The sequence below is a fragment of the Budorcas taxicolor genome, chromosome X (assembly GCF_023091745.1).
Source record: "Budorcas taxicolor isolate Tak-1 chromosome X, Takin1.1, whole genome shotgun sequence".
In the NCBI taxonomy this organism is placed as follows: Eukaryota; Metazoa; Chordata; class Mammalia; order Artiodactyla; family Bovidae; genus Budorcas; species Budorcas taxicolor.
The window spans coordinates 76,541,344-76,561,655 of record NC_068935.1 but is presented as its reverse complement, the minus strand read 5'-3'; the positions used below and the strand labels follow the sequence as shown (position 1 = coordinate 76,561,655).

At 41.2% G+C, this 20,312-nt stretch overlaps 1 pseudogene; it reads right to left on the bottom strand.

Annotated features, from left to right (window-relative positions):
- Positions 1 to 8,243: 8,243 nt before the first annotated feature.
- LOC128069529 (neurabin-2-like) overlaps positions 8,244 to 20,312 on the bottom strand; it is a 165,137-nt pseudogene continuing 153,068 nt past the window's right edge.

The following is a 20,312-nucleotide window of genomic DNA, read 5'->3' as shown; positions in this document are numbered from 1 at the left end:
TGTTCAACATCACTAATCATCAGTCAGTTCAGTTCAGTCACTCAGTCGTGTTCAGTTCTTTGCAACCCCATGGACTGCACCATGCCAGGCTTCGCTGTCCATCACCAACTCCTGGAACTTTCTCAAACTCATGTCCAATGCCATCCAACCACCTCATTCTCTGTCATCCCCTTCTCCCACCTTCAATCTTTCCCAGCATCAGGGTCTTTTCAAATGAATCAGCTCTTTGCATCAGATGGCCAAAGTATTGGAGTTTCAGCTTCAGCATCAGTCCTTCCAATGAATATTCAGGACTGATTTCCTTTAGGACTGACTGGTTTGATCTTGCAGTCCAAGGGACTCTCAAGAGTGTTCTCCAACACCACAGTTCAAAAGCATCAGCTCTTCGTCAATCAGCTTTCTTTATGGTCCAATTCTCACATCCATATATGACTACTGGAAAAACCATAGCTTTGACTAGACAGACCTTTGTCAGCAAAGTAATGTCTCTGCTTTTTAATATGCTAAGTTGGTCATAGCTTTTCTTCCAAGGACCAAGCATCTTTTCATTTCATGGCTGCAGTCAGCATCTGCAGTGATTTTTGGAGCCCCCCAAAATAAAGTCTGTCACTGTTTCCCCATCTATTTGCCATGACATAATGGGACCAGAGCACCGAAGAATTAATGCTTTTGAACCGTGGTGCTGGAGAAGACTCTTGAGAGTCCCTTGGACTGCAAGGAGATCCAACCAGTCCATCCTAAAGGAGATCAGTCCTGGGTGTTCATTGGAAGACTGATGTTGAAGCTGAAACTCCAATACTTTGGCCACCTGATGCGACGAGCTGACTCATTTGAAAGCACCCTGATGCTGGGAAAGATTGAGGACAGGAGGAGAAGGGGACGACAGAGGATGAGATGGTTGGATGGCATCACCGACTCAGTGGACATGGGTTTAGATGGACTTCGGGAGTTGGTGATGGACAGGGAGGCCTGGCGTGCTGCAGTTCATGGGATCACGAAGAGTAGGACATGACTGAGTGAGTGAACTCAACTCAATGGGACCAGATGCCATGATCTTATTTTTTTGAATGTTGAGTTTTAAGCCAGCCTTTTCACTTTCCTGTTTCAGTTTCATCAAGAGGCTGTTCAGTTCCTCTTTGCTTTCTGCCGTAAGGATGGTGTCATGTGCATATCTGAGGTTATCAGGGAGATGCAAATACCACAATGATATATCACCTCACATCTGTTAGAGAGTCTAATATAGAAAAGACAAAAGATAACAAGTGTTGCTGAGAGAATGGAACCCTTGTACAATGGTGGAAATGTAAATTGGTACAGCCTTTATAGACACACTGTGGAGTTTCTTAAAAAATTAAAAGTAGAACTACTATATGATTCAGCAACCCCAATTCTGGATATACATCCAAGGAAAATAAAAGCAGGATCTCAAAGAGCTACCTGCAGCCCCCTGTCCATTGCAGCATTATTCACAATAGCCAATTTATGGAAACAACCTAAAGGTTACAGTATCTATATACCACAAAAATGGTATATTAGTGGTATAATGGAATATTATTCAGTCATGAAGGGAATCCTGCTGTTTACATCAACAAAGATGAACCTGGAAGGCATTATGCTAAGTGAAAAAAGCTAGATAGGGAAAGACAAATACTGAATGGTATCACCTATATGTAAAATCTAAAAAAAGATAAGAAAAGCTGAGCTAATAGAAATAGAGAGTAGAACAGCTGTTACCAAGGACTTGGGGGTAGGGGATATGGAAAGATGTTGAACAAAGGGTACAAATATTCAGTTATAAGATGGCTAAGTTCTGAGGATCTAATGTACAGAATGGTAACCATAGCTTAATACTACTGTATTGTATACTTTAAATTTGTTGAGAGAGTAGATCTTAAGCATTCTTACACACACACAAAGGTAACTGTGAGATGATTAGCTTGATTGTGGTGACTGTTTTACAACGTGTATAAATCATCAATTTGTACGTTTTGAATATATATAATTTTATTTGTCTATTATACCTCAATAAATGGAGAAATGAATGGCAACACACTCCAGTATTCTTGCCTGGGACAGAGGAGCCTGCCAGCTGTAGTTTATGGGGTTGCAAAAGTGTCAGACATGACTTAACAACTAAACAGCAACCTCAATATAGCTGGGGAAAGTGGTTAAGATAGTAAATATTATGTTATATGTATACTACCACAATTAAAAATAAATAATAGAAAAAGTAATATCTCTAATTGTGTCTCTAGTAGTGAGTAAATATTGATTTGTTATTATTACTTAAGCTGCTGCTGCTACGTCACGTCAGTCGTGTCCGACTCTGTGCGACCCCATAGACGGAAGCCCACCAGGCTCCTCTGTCCCTGGGATTCTCCAGGCAAGAACACTGGAGTGGGTTGCCATTTCCTTCTCCAATGCATGAAAGTGAAACGTGAAAGTGAAGTCGCTCAGTCATGTCTGACTCCCAGCGACCCCATGGACTGTAGCCGACGAGGCTCCTCTGTCCATGGGATTTTCCAGGCAAGAGTACTGGAGTGGGGTGCCATTGCCTATACATGCTAAAAATATGCTATATGTATGAAATACTTAATGATTTTTTTTTGAAAGCTAGTAGTTTATGAAGATGTTAATTTCCCCTAATTTATAAATTTAACAGAATCCCAACAGACCTACATGGTTTTTTATTTGATTGTTAATTTTTAAGTAGACAATCTGATTTCTTAGGGAAATATATATATGTAAAAAGATGCAGAAAATATCTGAAAAAGAAAAGCAACTAGGAGAAATTTTTACTCAGTGCTTTTAGTGTTAAAGGGTGTTGGACTTTGACAAATAGCTTTTCTGCATCAATTGAGATAATCATGTGCTTTTCCCTTTAATTATCTTAATATAAATTATGTTAGCTTTTGTGTGTGTGTTGAACCACTCTTGCATTTCTGGAATATTTCCTACTTGGTCATAGATATAATCATTTTAATACCATACTGGATTATTTTACTGAGGATTTTTGAAACTATAATCATATGGGATATTGATCTGTTATTTTTGTTTCTTATAATACTTTTATCTGGCTTTGGTATCAGAATAATGCTAGCCTCATAGGATGATTTCCAAAATGTTCCTTCCTCTTCTCTTTTTGGAAGGATTTGAAAAGGATTGGTGTTATTCTGCTTTAAATGTTCAGTAGAATTCACTAGTGAAGTCATCTGGAAAAGTCCTGGACTTTTCTTTGTTTGGAGGTTTTTATTACAAATTCTATCTCTTTATTATTATAGGACTGTTCAGATATTCTATGTCTTCTTGAGTCAGGGTGTATAGTCTGTGTGTTTCTAGGAATTTTTCTATTTCATCTAAGTTATCTATTTTGTTGGCGTATAATTGTTCATAGTATTTCCTTATAAATCTTTCAGTTTTTGTAATGTCAGTACTAATGACCTCACTTTCATTTCCAATTTTTTTAGTAATTTGAGTATGCTTTCATTTTTCATAGTCAGTCTAGCTAATATTTTGCCAATTTTATTGAGTTTTTGAAAAAAAAAACAAACAACTTTAATGTCTATTGATTTTCTCCATTCTCTCTTTCACTTATCTCTAACCTTTATTATTACCTAGCTTCTGCTATCTTTGGATTTAGTTTTCTCTTCTTTTTCTAGTTCCTTAAAATCAAGCAATGAATTTGAGAACTTTCTTCATTTTTTTTGACTTCTTTTTAAAAAAATTTTTTGTGTTTTTTCTTTTCTTTAATATAAATTTATTTATTTTAATTGGAGGTTAATTACTTTACAATATTGTATTGGTTAACATAGGCATTCATAGCTATAAAATTTCCCCTGATCACTACTTTAACTAAATCTCATAAATTTTTCTATTTTTGCATTTATGAAGGTATTTTCTAATTTCTTCTTTGAACCCTTGATTATTTAAGAATGTGATCTTAATTTCCACAGAGTAGTGAATTTCAAATTTTATTTGTTATTGATTTCTAATTTCATGCTATTGTGGATAGAGGAGATATTTTGAATGATTTCAAGCTTTTTCAGTGTATAAGACTTGTTTTGTGGTCTAACATGTCTATCCTGGAGAATGTTTCATCTACACTTGGAAAGAACATATTCTGGTGTTGTCAGGAAGAATGTTCTGTATACATTTTTAGGTCTAGTTGGTTTATAGTGTTGTTAAAAAACTATATCTTTATAATTTATCAGCTGTCCTATTCATTATTGAGTGAGTTATTGTATTCTTCAACTACTTTTGTAGAAGAGTCTATTTCTTCTTTTAAGTCTGTAAGTGTTTGCTATGTGTTTTTTGGACTTTGTTATTTGGTATATATATATGTTTATCATTGTTAAATCTTCTCAATAAATTGACCATTTTATCAATATATAATGACTTTTTAGACTCTCATAAATTTTTATTGTTAAAGCCTGCTTTGTTTTATATTCCCAAACTGAAACTCTGTACCAATTAAAGAATAACTCCCCATTTCCCCTTACCTCAGGTCCTGGTAACAATTATTGTACTTTCCAAATTTATGAATTTAATTCTTCTTGGTACATAAGTGAAATCATATTTTTTTGTCCTTTTAAGTCTGGATTATTTCACTTAGCATAATACAGTCAAGGTTTATCCATGATGCAGCATGCATCAGAATTTCATTCACTTTTAAGGCTGACTAATATTTCATCATATGTATATAACTCATCATATGTATATAACTCATCATATGTACATACCACATATGTACATACCACAGAAATGGTATGGACCTAACAGAAGCAGAAGATATTAAGAAGAGGTGGCAAGAATACACAGAAGAACTGTACAAAAAAGATCTTCACGACCCAGATAACCACAATGGTGTGATCACTCACCTAGAGCCAGACATCCTGGAATGTGAAGTCAAGTGGGACTTAGGAACTAGGAATAAATCTAGTTGAGGTGATGGAATTCCAGTTGAGCTATTTCAAATCCTAAAGGATGATGCTGTGAAAGTGCTGCACTCAATATGCTAGCAAATTTGGAAAACTCAACAGTGGCCATAGGACTGGAAAAGGTCAGTTTTCACTCCAATCCCCAAAAAAGGCAATGTCAAAGAACATTCAAACTACTGCATAATTGTACTAATTTCACATGCCACCAAGCTAATCCTCAAAATTATCCAAGCTAGACTTCAACAGTACTTGAACCGTGAACTTCCAGATGTTCAAGCTGGTTTTAGAAAAGGCAGAGGAATGAAAGATCAAATTATGAACATGCATTGGATCATAGAAAAAGCAAGAGGATTCCAGAAAAACATCTACTTATACTTCATTGATTACACCAAAGCCTTTGACTGTGAGGATCACGACAAACTGGAAAATTCATAAAGAGATGGGAATACCAGACCACCTTACCCGCCTCCTGAAAAATCTTCATGCAGGTCAAGAAACAACAGTTAGAACTGTACATGGAACAACAGACTGGTTCCAAGTTGGGAGAAGAGTAGATTAAGGCTGTATATTGTCACCCTGCTTATTTAATTTGTATGCAGAGTAGATCATACGAAATGCTGAACAGGATGTAGCTCAAGCTGGAATCAAGATTGCTGGGAGGAATATTGATAACCTCATATATGCAGATGGCAGAAAGTAAAGAGGGACTAAGAGCCTTTTGATGAAAATGAAAAAAGAGAGTGAAAAAGTAGGCTTAAAACTCAACATTCAGAAAACTAAGATCACGGCATCTGTTCCCATCACTTATGGCAAATAGATGGGGAAGCAATGGAAACAGTGACAGACTTTATTTTGGGGGCCTCCAAAATCACTGCAGATGGTGACTGCAGCCATGAAATTAAAAGATGCTTCCTCCTCGGAAGAAAAGCTATGACCAACCTAGACAGCATAATAAAAGCAGAGACATTACTCTGCCAACAAAAGTCTGTCTACTCAAAGCTATGGTTTTTCCAGCAGTTATGTATGGATGTGAGAGTTGGACCATAAAGAAAGCTGATTGGTGAAGAATTGATGCTTTTGAACTGTGGTGTTGCAGAAAACTCTTGAGAGTCCCTTGGACTGAAAGGAGATCAAACCAGTCTATCCTAAAGGAAATCAGTCCTGAATATTCATTGGAAGGCCTGATGCTGAAGCTGAAACTCCAATACTACAGCCACCTGATGCAGAGAGCTGACTCATTGGAAAACACCCTGATGCTGGGAAAAATTGAAGGCAGGAGGACAAGTGGGGGTTGAAGGGGCAGGAGAAGAGGATGAGATGGTTGGATGGCATCACTGACTCAATGGACATGAGTTTGATCAAGCTCTGGGAAGTGGCGATGGACAGGGAATCCTGGTGTGCTGCACTCCATGGGGTCACAAAGAGTCGTACACGACTGAGCAACTGAACTGAAGTGACTGATGGATGTGAGAGTTGGACTATAAAGAAAGCTGAGTGGCAAAGAATTATGCTTTTGAAGTGGTGTTGGAGAAGACTCTTGAGCGTCCCTTGGAGTTAAAGGAGATCAAACCAGTCAATCCTAAAGGAAATCAACCCTGAATATTCATTGAAAAGACTGATGCTGAAACTGAAACTTCAATACTTTGGCCACCTGATGTGAAGAACTGACTCACTGGAAAAGACCCTGATACTGGGAAAGTTTGAAGGCAGAAGGAGAAGGGGACTACAGAGAATGAGATGGTTGGATGGCATCACTGACTTGACGGACATGAGTTTGGGCAAGCTCCAGGATGTGGTGATGGACAGGGAAGCCTGGCGCGCTGCAGTCCATGGGGTCGCAAAGAGTCAGACATGGCTGAGCTACTGAACTGAACCAAACTGATACACCACGTTTTGTTTATCCATTGATTTGTCAGTGGAAATTTGGGGTGTTCCTACTTTTTGGCCATTGTGAATAATGCTGGTATGAACATTGGTGTGCTAATGTCTGAATCTTTGCTTTCAGTCCTTTTGGATATATACCTAGAAGTGAATTTGTTGAATCATATGATCATTCTATATATGATTTTCCTAGGAATTGCCATACTGTTTTCCTGCAGCACTTTACATCTGCACTACACACAAGGATTCCAATTTCTCTACATGCTCACTAACACTTGTTATTTTCTGTTTTTATTTATTTTATTATTTTAAAACAGTATTCATCCTAATTGTTATGAAGTGTTATCTAATTGTGCTTTTGATTTGTACTAATCTAATAATTAGTGATGTTGAGTGTATTTCCGTATGTTTATTGGCCATTAGTGTATCGTCTTTAGAGAAATGTCTAATCAGGTAATTTGCCCTGTGCATTTGTCTTTTAAATTATGTCGGAAAAAGTCAAGGTTCAAACCTAAAATACAATACCGACTCTTATTTCTACTTATATCATACCTTTACCAGTGTTCTTTATCTCTTTGTAGTCTTAGGTTACTATCTTTTTTTTCAGACTGGGTGAAGGTGTGCTAGTGACAATTCTCTTAGCTTTTGTCAAAGAATGTCTGTTTTCTTTTTTGTTGTTGTTGTTTCCCTCTTGAGCCTGCTTTTATGGGGACAAAGTAACAGAGGGCATGGGCTGTAGAAAACTAGGAACAATACATAAATATATATTATACACAGAGAAGCATTTCTGTAAAGTTGGGCCCTGCCCCCTCCATATGCTGAGGCTGAGGAGTTAGGCACTGAGTCAGTCAGCTCTTTCAGTGGGTACACGCACATCTGAGGGAAGGAAGAAGGTGCTGAGAAATGCTGATCAATGGCATGATCTATTTACAGGGGATGAGGAAAAGCCAAAATGGAACAAGGGTTGTTGTTTGTTTGTTTGTTTGTTTGTTTTTTAAAAAAGAACAAAAACCCAGGCTGAGGCAGGGAAGTGAGGAAAAAGTAAAATGAGAGATGGATTCTGAAAGGGAAGGGGACCTGAGAGGGGTCTCACTTCCCTTGGTCGAAGCCCCTTTAACTTTGGGGTTAAAGTGGGGAAATGGAGTTGATATCACTTAGAATTCAGGCTTCCAGGAGCACAGCTCTGGTCTCCAAAAGATAAAAAATAGTAAAATTTTGCCCTTCAGTCAAAACTTTGGAATACTGTGTGTGTGAGTGGGGTGAGGCTGAATCTCTGGGATGTCAGTGCAAGGCTTCCAAGGTGTGGCCCTGGTAGGGCAGGAAATCTGTCTCTAGGCTGGTAGAGGGCAGGGTGAAGTATTGATGACAGGGGAGGGAGGACAATCGGAGGGGATTAATTATTGTCCAGTGAAGGGATGATTCCTGTTAAGTAGCATTGGAATTACTCAGTGTTTGCAAGTTTCCTTCCAGTTCCAAGATCTGAAAAATAAGGGAAAGAAGGAGTCAGGCTTAGGTATGGACATGGGCCCTGCCCCTCCTACCCTCCTGGAGAGCACATGACCTTGAGCTGCCAGTCAGCAGGATGACTTCTCTTTCTCCCTCCAGAATCCACAGGATGGGTGCTAGAGAGGGGCTGACTTGCAGGTGCCTCCTGCCCCTAGGGAACTCCTGGGCCTACTTCGTCCAGGAGCTTGTCCATCTCCTCCTTCCTTAGCAGCTCTGACTCCTCCAGAACCCAGTGCTATGCTGTCTTCTTTTTCAGGAAATTGGTCTCCTGCTGGTAGTCCTTGATGAGGCACTCAGCCTTGCTGTACTTGTGCTCTAGGGCCTGGTACTGGGCCTGGGCCTCCTGCAGGTGCTCACTCACAGCCTTGCATGGGCCCTGGGCCGCGACCCCGTAGCCCTCCAACTTTTCCATGTGATCCTTTTTCTCCTTCACACTCTGTTCCAGCTTGGCCTTCTTCACCCACCAGTGCCCCTTCTGCTCCAGGCTCTGCAGTTTTCTTTTCAGCTGCTGGATCTGTATCTCAGTCACAGCATGCTAGATCTGGAACTCCTTGAACTTGTGCACAGCTTCTCAGGCTACACAGGGGACAAGGCATCCTGGTTCTCTGCCAGCTGAACACCTTAATGGCCATGTTGCCACCTGGGAACATGAGGCTCAGCTCCTCAACCTCATTAGTGGCACACTTTCCCATCTCCTTGTTATCCTTCCCCTCCCCAAGCTGGGTGTATCTCTGCTCCATCATTTTCTGCTGCCATTGCACCTGTTTCCAGGGTCTGCTAAGTTAGCTGGGCCACCTCACCTAGCCACTCCTGGCCAATCATAAACTGCATGCAGCCCTTGGTGTTCCAGAGCATTGAGGCTACAAAGCTCTGGGTCACTCCCACCAGATTCATTCCATCCATCTCCATCAAGAGATCGTTCACCTGGATCCTGCTGTCCTGATGGACCACATTGCTGTCAGTCACGGTCTTGATGTACATGCCCACCTTCTCCAGGCCCATGTCTGTCCATGCCCCATGCCAACAATGCTGAGACCCAGGCCCTTGGCGTCCTCCCATTCCACAGGATACAGCTCCAACCTCTCCACCTGCTTCTCCAGATGTACTCAGCAGAGGCCACCATGGGATCCACGTCCTTGTTGCAATGATGGTCATCCTCGTTGGAGTAGGTGTTGAACACTTGAATGGGCTCCATGCTAAAATGGGTCTTCTGATTCAGGGCTGGTTCCTTTCCCTCTGAGAGTCCTGGGATCTCCATGCACCTTGATTTGGCTCATAGAGGGGCTTCACTTCCTCCTCATCTTCTTCATTGTCCTCCTGAAGGGTACTGCCCCCAGGAGTCCTCCCCAGTCCCACTGTAGCCACTCACGTCCACCAAGTCCTCTTTCTTGGACTCGTACCTCTTTGGGGATCATGTCCTGGCTCAGCCATCACCTACCCCTCTCTCAGAAACCACCAGGGTCACCACCTCCTCCTCGGGGGTTGTCTGGGCCTTCTGCCCCTCTGGCAGGGGCTGGCAGTAGTTTCCAAGGCACAGCCATTCTCCAGGGCTGCATGGGCTGTAACCTCCTCCTGGATCATTTCCGCAGGTGCCACTTCAGCCTCCAGCTCCCTGCTGTCCTCCACCTCCACAGGCTTAATGAAGCCCCTCCTGGGGCTTGAGAGGCATTAGGCAGGGGCCACTCGGTGCTGCAGGGGCTGCTGTCATCCAGGCACACACTCCTGAGCAGGGACATTCCCCAATGGGATGGGCAGTAGCAGAGGAGGCTGAAACACCAGGGACCACCTGCTGACCAGCTTCAAGTTGACCTGGGGAGCCCCCTTGGCCCCTACCCTGGGCAGCCTGGACCCACAATGGAGGCCAGTCCTCGAGTCAGGCTCAAGGTCTCTATTTGGTTTATGTTTATAATTTTGATATTCTCTCTTTGGTGATTGGAGAAGGCGATGGCACCTCACTCCAGTACTCTTGCCTGGAAAATCCCATGGACGGAGGAGCCTGGTGGGCTGCAGTCCATGGGGTCGCTAAGAGTCAGACACAACTGAGCGACTTCCCTTTCACTTTTCACTTTCATGCATCGGAGAAGGACATGGCAACCCACTCCAGTGCTCTTGCCTGGAGAATCCCAGGGACAGGGGAGCCTGGTGGGCTGCCATATATGGGGTCACACAGAGTCAGACACGACTGAAGTGACTTAGCAATTTGGTGACACATCATTCTCCTGGGTTTCTCTAGTTCTTTGTTTATGGTTTCCTCTAGCTCTTTGAGCACATATAAAACAATTAACTTAAAAATCTTCATCTAGTAAGTCCAATGCATGTGCTTTCTCAGTGCTATTAATTTCCTTTTTTTTTCCTCCCTTTGAATGTGACTTTTCTCCCTATGAATGCAGGCTTCCCTGGTGGCTCAGATGGTAAAGAAACTGCCTGCAATGCAGGAAGCCCAGGTCGATCTCTGGATCTGGAAGATCCCCTGGAGAAGGAAATGGCTACCCACTCCAGTATTCTTGCCTGGAGAATTCCATGGACAGAAGATCCTGGCAGGCTACAGTCCATGGGGTTGCAAAGGGTCAGACACAACTGAGCATCTAAGACTTTCACTTTCATAAATGTGACCTACTTCATTGTTTCTTTCCATAACTTGTCATTTTTGTTGTTGAATACTGAATTTTGAATATTATAATGTGGTGACTCTAGAAATGAAAGTATTTCTCTCCTCAGGATTTATTTCCTGCTTCCTGTATATGTTTTGTTGAATGTGTCCTCTGAAGTCTCTGTTCTATTAGCCTGTGGTCAGCTAGTGATTTAACAGAGATGTCCTTAAACTCTCAGAGTTGAAAGAAGGATAGTAAAAGGAGAAAAGGAAAAATCTACTCTGGTCTTTATAGATTAGTTCTGTGTCAGGACACTCCTTTAATTCTTCAGTTCAGTCACTCAGTTCAGTCGCTCTTTGCAACCCCATGAATTGCAGCACGCCAGGCCTCCCTGTGCATCACCAACACCCAGAGTTCACTCAAACTCAGGTCCATTGAGTTGGTGATGCCATCCAGCCATCTCATCCTCTGTCAACCCCTTCTCCTCCTGCCCCCAATCCCTCCCAGCATCAGGGTCTTTTCCAATGAGTCAACTCTTCACATGAGGTGGCCAAAGTACTGGAGTTTCAGCTTTAGCATCAGTCCTTCCAGTGAACACCCAGGACTGATCTCCTTCAGGATGGACTGGTTGGATTTCCTTGCAGTCCAAGGGACTCTCAAGAGTCTTCTCCAACACCACAGTTCAATTCTTTGGTGCTCAGCTTTCTTCACAGTCCAACTCTCACATCCATACATGACCACTGGAAAAACTATAGCTTTTAATTCTTAGCCAGTCCATTTACAACTCTGGTTTAGTCTTTACTCTCCCCTTGCTATGAGCCTAAAGATCAGTGGGAAGTAAACATTCAGGGCTTTCCCAGGTGTTTTCTGAGATATGACCAGCCGTGGGCATGGGTTGTTGTTGTTCAGTTGCTAAGCTGTGTCCGACTCTTTGCGACCCCATGGACTGCAGCTAGGCTTCCCTGTCCTTCACTATCTCATGAGTTTGCTCAAACTCATGTCCATTGAGTTGGTGGTGCCATTCAAGCATCTGATCCTCTGTTGCCCCCTTCTCCTCCTGCCCTCAATCTTTCCCAGCATCAGGCTCTTTTCCAATGTGTGGGCTGTCTGCATCAGATGGCCAAAGTATTGGAGCTTCAGCTTCAGCATCAGTCCTTCTAATGAATATTGAGGGTTGATTTCCCTTATTGAGGATTGACTGGTTTGATCTCCTTGCAGTCCAAGGGACTCTCAAATCTTCTCCAACACCACAGTTCAAAGCATCAGTTCTTCTTTACTCAGCCTTGTTTATGGTCCAACTCTCACATCTGTGCATGGCTACTGGAAAAACAACAGCTGTTACTAGTCAGACCTCTGTTAACAGTGATGTCTCTGCTTTTTAATATGCTGTCTAGGTCTGTTATAGGTTTTCTTCCAAGGAGCAAGAATCTTTTAAATTTGTGGCTGCAGTCATCATCCACAGTGATTTTGGAGCCCAAGCAGATAAAGTCTGTCATTGTTTCTATTTCTCCCCTATTCTATTTGCCATGAAGTGATGGGATGAAGGGATGCTATGATCTTAGTTTTTTGAATGTTGAGTTTTAAGCCAGCTTTTTCATTCTCCTCTTTCACTTTCATCAAGAGGCTCTTTAGTTCTTCTTCGCTTTCTGTCATAAGGCTGGTGTCATCTGAAGTTATCAATATTTCTCCCAGGATTCTTGATTCCAGCTTGAGCTTCATCCATCCAGCCTGGCATTTGCATGATATACTCTGCATATAAGTTGAATAAGCAGGGTGACAATATACAGCCTTGACATACTCCTTTCCCACGTTTGAACCAGTCTGTTGTTCCATGTCCGGTTCTAACTGTTGATTCTTAACCTGCATACAGGTTTGTCAGGGGGCAGGTAAGGTGGTCTGATATTCCCATCTCTTAAAAAATTTTCTACAGATTGTTGTGATTCACACAGTCAAAGACTCTAGCCTTATCAATGAAGCAGATGTTTTTCTGGAATTCACTTGCTTTTTCTATGATCCAATGGATGTTTGCAACTTGATCTCTAGTTCCTCTGCCTTTTCTCAATCTAGCTTGTGCATCTGGAAGTTCTCAGTTCACATACTGTTGAAGCCTGCTGCTGCTACTGCTAAGTCGCTTCAGTTGTGTCTGACTGTGTGCGACCCCACAGATGGCAGCCCACCAGGCTCCTCCGTCCCTGAGATTTTTCAGGCAAGAACCCTGGAGTGGGTTGCCATTTCCTTCTCCAATGCATGAAAGTGAAAAGTGAAAGTGAAGTCGCTCAGTCGTGTCCAACTCTATGCGACCCCATGGACTGCAGCCTACCAGGCTCCTCCGTCCATGGGATTTTCCAGGCAAGAATACTGGAGTGGGGTGCCATTGCCTTCTCCAACTGTTGAAGCCTAGCTTGAAGGACTTTCAAAATTACCTTACCAGCATGTGAAAGCACAATTGCACAGCAGTTTGAACATTCTTTGGCATTACCTTTCTTTGGGATTGGAATGAAAACTGACCTTTTCCAGTCCTGTGGCCACTACTGAGTTTTCCAAATTTGCTGGCATATTAAGGGCAGCACTTTCACAGCACCATCTTTTAGGATTTGAAATAGCTCAACTAGAATTCTGCAGGGGGCGCGCCGCAGAACGAGAGAGGCAGTGGAACTTCCCTCAGCAAAGCCAAGGGGTCCCGAAGAGAGGTGAGCCTGCAGTCCGCCAACCCAGCCCCTCGGCGAGCGAGAGACAATCAGACCCGACAGGGGTTCCGTCTGAGCAGTTCCGCTTTATTGCCGCAAACTCTTGGTTTATATAGGCAAGCAAGGGGGTCCTGCAAGGGACCTCCCATAGTTGCACCAATCACGTTAAAGGTCAAATTATAATATGCCATAGTTACACCAATCACGTTAAAGGTCAAATTATAATATGCCATAGTTACACCAATCACATTAAAGGTCAAATTATAATATGCATATAAGGTCAAGTCGTCATGAGCTTAACAGGAGTCTATGGTAATCACATGCTGTCCACGTGTACGGAAGTCAAGAGAGCCAATCAAAAACTTTAACATAGCCCACGCCCCAATCTCTTCCGCTGGTCGCCATCTTGGCTTCCAACCGCAAAAGCTAGCCCCCCCCCTTTTTTTTTAAGGTTTCCCAGGTAGGGCCCCACAGAATTCCATCACCTCCAATAGCTTTGTTTGTAGTGATGCTTCCTAAGACCCACTTCACTTCACGCTTTCACACTCCAGGATGTCTGGCTTTAGGTGAGGTGATCACACCATCATGGTTATCCAGGTATTAAGACCTTTTTTTTTTTTTTTCCTTTTTACAGTTCTTCTGTGTATTCAGAAATGGTAATGATGTAACAGAAGCAGAAGGGCATGGCATGGCTTTTCACCTCCTTTTTTTAAGTGGATGCTTTTGAAGGCCCTATTTCCCAAAGTTGTTCCCTCCCTCAGCTTTTCCTCCCAGACTTTTAGCATGCATATTTTCTGATGAAATTGTACTCTTTTGCCACAGATAACAATTTGTTCATTTACCTTTCAGTATTTTCCAGGAATGGCCTCTATTTAGCTACTTTTCCAAACTGAGATTGTTCTGAGTTAAGAAAAATAAAGGCAATGCCTGCTCTGTTCCTTCCAGAACCAGATACCCACAAGAGGAACACAGGCTGTCATCAAGACAGTCACTGCACCTGGGAGGAGTTTGGAGCAAGGCTAAGTTAAAACTAAAAAGTTCTCCTACCATGTTAAAATGGACTTTTTCCCGATTCATCATTCACTTGGTTGCTGCAATCCTTTGACTACTTTCCAGAGTTCTGACGAAATTGATTCAGACAACTTTGCTTAGTTTTCTTTTGGTGTTTCCAAGAAGTAATAGGTGCTTGAAGCCTCCTACTTTTCCATTTTCACTAACATCTGAAAATCTTTTTTTTTTAATTATTTAGTTTATTTTAATTGGAGGATAATTACTTTGCAATATTGTGGTGATTTTTGCCATACATCAACATGAATCAGCCACTGGTACACATGTGTCCCCCCATCCTGAGCCTGCCTCCCCCCTCCCTTCCCACCCCATCCCTCTGGGTTGTCCCAGCACTGGCTTTGGGTGCCCTGCTTCATGCATAGAACTTGCACTGGTCATCTGTTTTACATATGGTAATATACATGTTTCAGTGCTATTCTCTCAAATCATATCACCTTTGCCTCTCCCACATAGTCCAAAAGTCTGTTCTTTACATTTGTGTCTCTTTTCTGCCTTGCATATAGGATCGTCATTACCGTCTTTCTAAATTCCATATATATGCATTAGTATATTGTATTGGTGTTTCTCTTTCTTATTTCACTCTGTATAGGCTCCAGTTTCATCCACCTCATTAGAAAGGACTCAAATGTGCTCTTTTTTATAGCTGAGTAATATTCCATCATGTATATGTACCACTACTTCCTTATCCATTTGTCTGCTGATGGACATCTAGGTTGCTTCCATGTCCTAGCTTTTGTAAACAGTGCTGCAAAAAACATTGGGGTTACATGTGTCTCTTTCAATTCTGGTTTCCTCAGTAACACCTGAAATTCTTAATAATATTTGAACTATGACTCTCCCACTTTCCTTTTGTACTGGGCCCTGCAGGTTGGGTTTGCCCCTAAAACTTCTAACCATTTTAACAATTTTTCTGCCTCTTATACTTGTCGCTATAGAGCATTCTTATAAGTAAGTCCATGCAGGCATCTTTCCCTGGTACTAGATTAGTACTCAACTGAGAATCATCACAACTATGACAATGAATGCCCTCAGTAATAGTGTGGAGAATATCAACAATATTTATTCTTATGTCCAAGACAAATTTTGGGAATTTTTAACGTATCTTCTGAAACTAAAGGGTAACCCTCAACTGAATTTGCTTACTCCAGCTAGGATCCTGAATATCCCCTCAAGGAATGAGGATTTTTAATTTAACACTATGATATGACATTATAGATAAGCTTCCATAGGCCTCTGTCTTCAGCAACTTCCCAGTGAATTCTTTTATGTAATTGATAATCCTGGACACTTCAAATAAAGTCTTACCCTCCTGATTATTCATCTAACTCTATACCACACTTTCTTCCCTCCTTCTCCCCAAAATATTCAAAGGCTGAAATTTTTCTTTGAGTGTCTCCAGGCTTTTCATTATCTTAGTCACAACCAGTGACTACCACCACCATCACCAGCAACAAATTATAGCATGAGATAGATTAATTTCTACTCTACTTTGTATCAATTAAGATACTTTCAGCTGAAAATAGGAGAAAACCAACTCGAAGGCCCTACATGATGAGGAAATTTAGTATCTCATATACCAAAGTCTTCAGAGATAGGATGGTTTCAGCACTGGTCAACTGAGTGTTTCATGACATTATGAAAGACCCAAATTCTTTCTGTATTTCCTATGTTATTCTTACTCAGTTGATTTGTCTTCTAAAACTGACTTTCATCATGACCCCATAATAACTGCAACCAACATACACATAGCATGTAGATGGCAATATCCCAAAATAGAAAAAGGTTTTTCTCCTCAATCTTGGTAAGCCCAGAGAAATTGTACCCAAAAAAACACTTTCCTAAACCAATCACTGACCAAGGAAATGAAGTTACCATGATTAGTTTAGACTAAGCAAAATTTATTCCAGTTTCTTAAGGAATACACACTGTTCTCCATAGGGGCTGTACTAGTTTGCATTCCCACAGTGTAAGAGGGTTCCCTTTTCTTCACACCCTCTTCAGCATTTATTGTTTGTAGACTTTTTAATAGCAGCCATTCTGACAGGCATGAGATGGTACCTCATTGTGGTTTTGATTTGCATTTCTCTGATAATGAGTGATGTTGAGCATCTTTTTCTGTGTTTGTTTGCCATCTGTATGTCTTCTTTGGAGAAATGTCTGTTTAGTTCTTTGGCCCATTTTTTATTGAATCATTTATTTTTCTGGAATTCAGCTGCAGGAGCTGCTTGTATATTTTTGAGATTAATTCTTTGTCAGTTGCTTCATTTGTTATTATTTTCTCCCATTCTTTTCACTTTGTTTATAGTTTCCTTCGTTGTGCAAAAGCTTTTAAGTTGAATTAGGTCCCATTTGTTTATTTTTGCTTTTATTTCCATTACTCTGGGAGGTGGGTCATAGAGGATCCTGCTGTGATTTATGTCAGAGAGTGTTTTGCCTATGTTTTCCTCTAGGAGTTTTATAGTTTCTGCTCTTACATTTAGATCTTTAATTCATTTTGAGTTTGTTTTTGTGTATGGTGTTAGAAAGTGTTCTACTTTTATTCTTTTACAAGTGGTTGACCAGTTTCCCCAGCACCCACTTGTTAAAGAGATTGTCTTTTCTCCATTGTATATTCTTGCCTCCTTTGTCAAAGATAAGGTGTCCAAGGGTACATGGATTTATCTCCAGGCTTTCTATTTTTACAATGAACAAAATCCTCTGGTGAGCATTTCCTTTTGTAGAGCATGAGCAAGAAATAAACTTTTGTTATACTAAGATACCGGAGAAGGCAATGGCAACCCACTCCAGTACTCTTGCCTGGAAAATCCCATGGATGGAGGAGCCTGGTAGGCTGCAGTCCATGGGGTCACTAAGAGTCGGGCACGACTGAGCGACTTCACTTTCACTTTTCACTTTCATGCATTGGAGAAGGAAATGGCAACCCACTCCAGTGTTCTTGCCTGGAGAATCCCAGGGACGGGGGAGCCTGGTGGGCTGCCGTCTATGGGGTCACACAGAGTCAGACATGACTGAAGCGACTTAGCAGCAGCAACAGCAGCAGCATACTAAGATACTTAAATTTGGGGTTTAACAACTTGTTACAATAGAACAATTAAACCTGTCCTGAGTAGTAACAGGTATAGTAACAGGGTGTATATTGTCACCCTGCCTATTTAACTTATATGCAGAGTACATCATGAGAAACCCTGGGCTGGATGAAGCACAAGCTGGAATCAAGTTTGCCAGGAGAAATATCAATAACCTCAGATATGCAGATGACACCACCCTTATGGCAGAAAGTGAAGAAGAACTAAAGAGCCTCTTGATAAAAGTGAAAGAGGAGAATGAAAAAGTTGGCTTACAGCTCAGCATTCATAAAACTAATATCATGGGATCTGGTCCCATCACTTCATGGCAAATAGATGGGGAAACAGTGGAAACAGTGTCAGATTTTACTTTTTTGAGCTCCAAAATCACTGCAGATGGTGATTGTAGCCATGAAATTAAAAGATGCTTACTCCTTGGAAGGAAAGTTATGACCAACTTAGACAGCATATTAAAAAGCAGAGACATTACTTCATAAACAAAGGTCCATCTAGTCAAAGCTATGGTTTTTCCAGTAGTCATGTATGGATGTGAGAGTTGGACTATAAAGAAACGGAGCACTGAAGAATTGATGCTTTTGAACTGTGGTGTTGGAGAAGACTCTTGAGAGTCCCTTGGACTGCAAGGAGATCCAACCAGTCCATCCTAAAGGAGATCAGTCCTGGGTGTTCATTGGAAGGACTGATGCTAAAGCTGAAACTCCAATACTTTGGCCACCTGATGTGAAGAGTTGACTCATTGGAAAAGACCCTGATGCTGGGAGGTATTGGGGGCAGGAGGAGAAGGGGACGACAGAGGATGAGATGGCTGGATGGCATCACTGACTCAATGGACATGAATTTGAGTGAACTCTGGGAGTTGGTGACGGACGGGAGGCCTGGCATGCTGTGATTCTTGGGGTCGCAAAGAGTCAGACACAACTGTGCAACTGAACTGAACTGAAGTGATTCTTGAATGTTCCTGAAAATATAAGGACCATATCATACTATTTGTACTGTTCTAAATTCTATTCATGGATGGAGTAAACTTTACCTCTAGCTCATAGCTTACCTTTAAAAAGAAAAAAACAACTATTGTTTTGAATTATGGAAATGTGATAACACATTTACAGGAGACTTGGAAAATACAGAACACAGTTACATATAGTTCCACTGTGTGTGTGTGTGGGGGGGGGTGGTGTGTGTTAGTCACTCAGTTGTGTCTGACTCTTTGCAACCGCATGGACTGTAGTCCATCAGGCTCCACTGTCCATGGAATTCTACAGGGAAGCATACTGAAGTGGATTGCCATCCCCTTTTCCAGGGAATCTTCCCAACTAAGGGATTGAACCCGGGTCTTCCACATTGCAGGCAGATTCTTTACCATCTGAGCCACCTGGGAAGACATAGGTCCACTATATATTACAATTATTTTTTTTAAGTAGATAAATTAAGATTTTTAGTTGGAGTTTCAATATCAAACTTTCAAAAAATAATAGAATGAATATACAGAGAAGTAGAGGGATATAGTAGACCCCAAAAGCTCTGTGAACTAATTCAACATAAGTAAGACATAGAATTTTCACACAACAGTAGGATACAAATTCTATTCAAGTTCCCATAGACTATAAACTAGGAGACACTGGAACATAGGGGCATAAATTAAGGTGCAAAAGTTTCGTGGTCTAAAGTTGTTGAAATTATAGAGTCTGTTCTCTTATCACTGTGGAATTATGTTAGAAATCAATATCAAAATATATTTGAAAATAACCCACATATTTTCAAGTACAATGTGACATTTACCAAGAGAGATCTTTGACTTAGCTGTCAAAAGCCTCAGTAAAGTTAGACTGAAAAAAGCACAGAGGGTGATTACAGAGAAGAAAGCATTTAAATGAGAAGTTAATATCAAAAATGAGAAATTAATGTTAAGGATATTTTAAACAAAATCCTATGTATTTGGAAATTAAATGCCCACTTTTAAATGATGGGTGTATCTAAGAAGCTGTAACAAGGAAAATTTAAAAATACTTGTAATAGAATGAAAATGAAAAGAGAATTAACCAGAATATATTGCATGTAGCTGAAGCTGCTCAATGCAATTAAATATACTGTGGAGTTTTAAATAAAGTATAAAAACAAATAATGGACACTAGTATAAAATTTTGTACAATTTGAACAAAATCTGTAGTTAGTAATACTGTGCTGCTGTGCTTGTGCTGTGCTTAGTTTCTCAGTCGTGTCTGATTCTTTGTGACCCCAGGGACTGCAGCCCGCCAGGCTCCTCTGTCCATGGGGATTCTTAAAGCAAGAATACTGGAGTGGGTTGCTATGCCCTCCTCCAAGGGGTCTTCCCAACCCAGGGATTGAACCCAGGTCTCCTATATTGCAGGTGGATTCTTTACTGACTGAGCCACCAGAGAAGCCCAAGAATTTATCACTTGTTAATTTCTTGTTTTTTTTTTTTTAACAACATAGTATTTCTTTATATTCCCAAAACTGGATTAGAAGTTTCCTTTCTCTCTTCTCCTTCTGGGACCCCTATAATATGAATGCTGGTGCATTTAATATTGTCCCAGA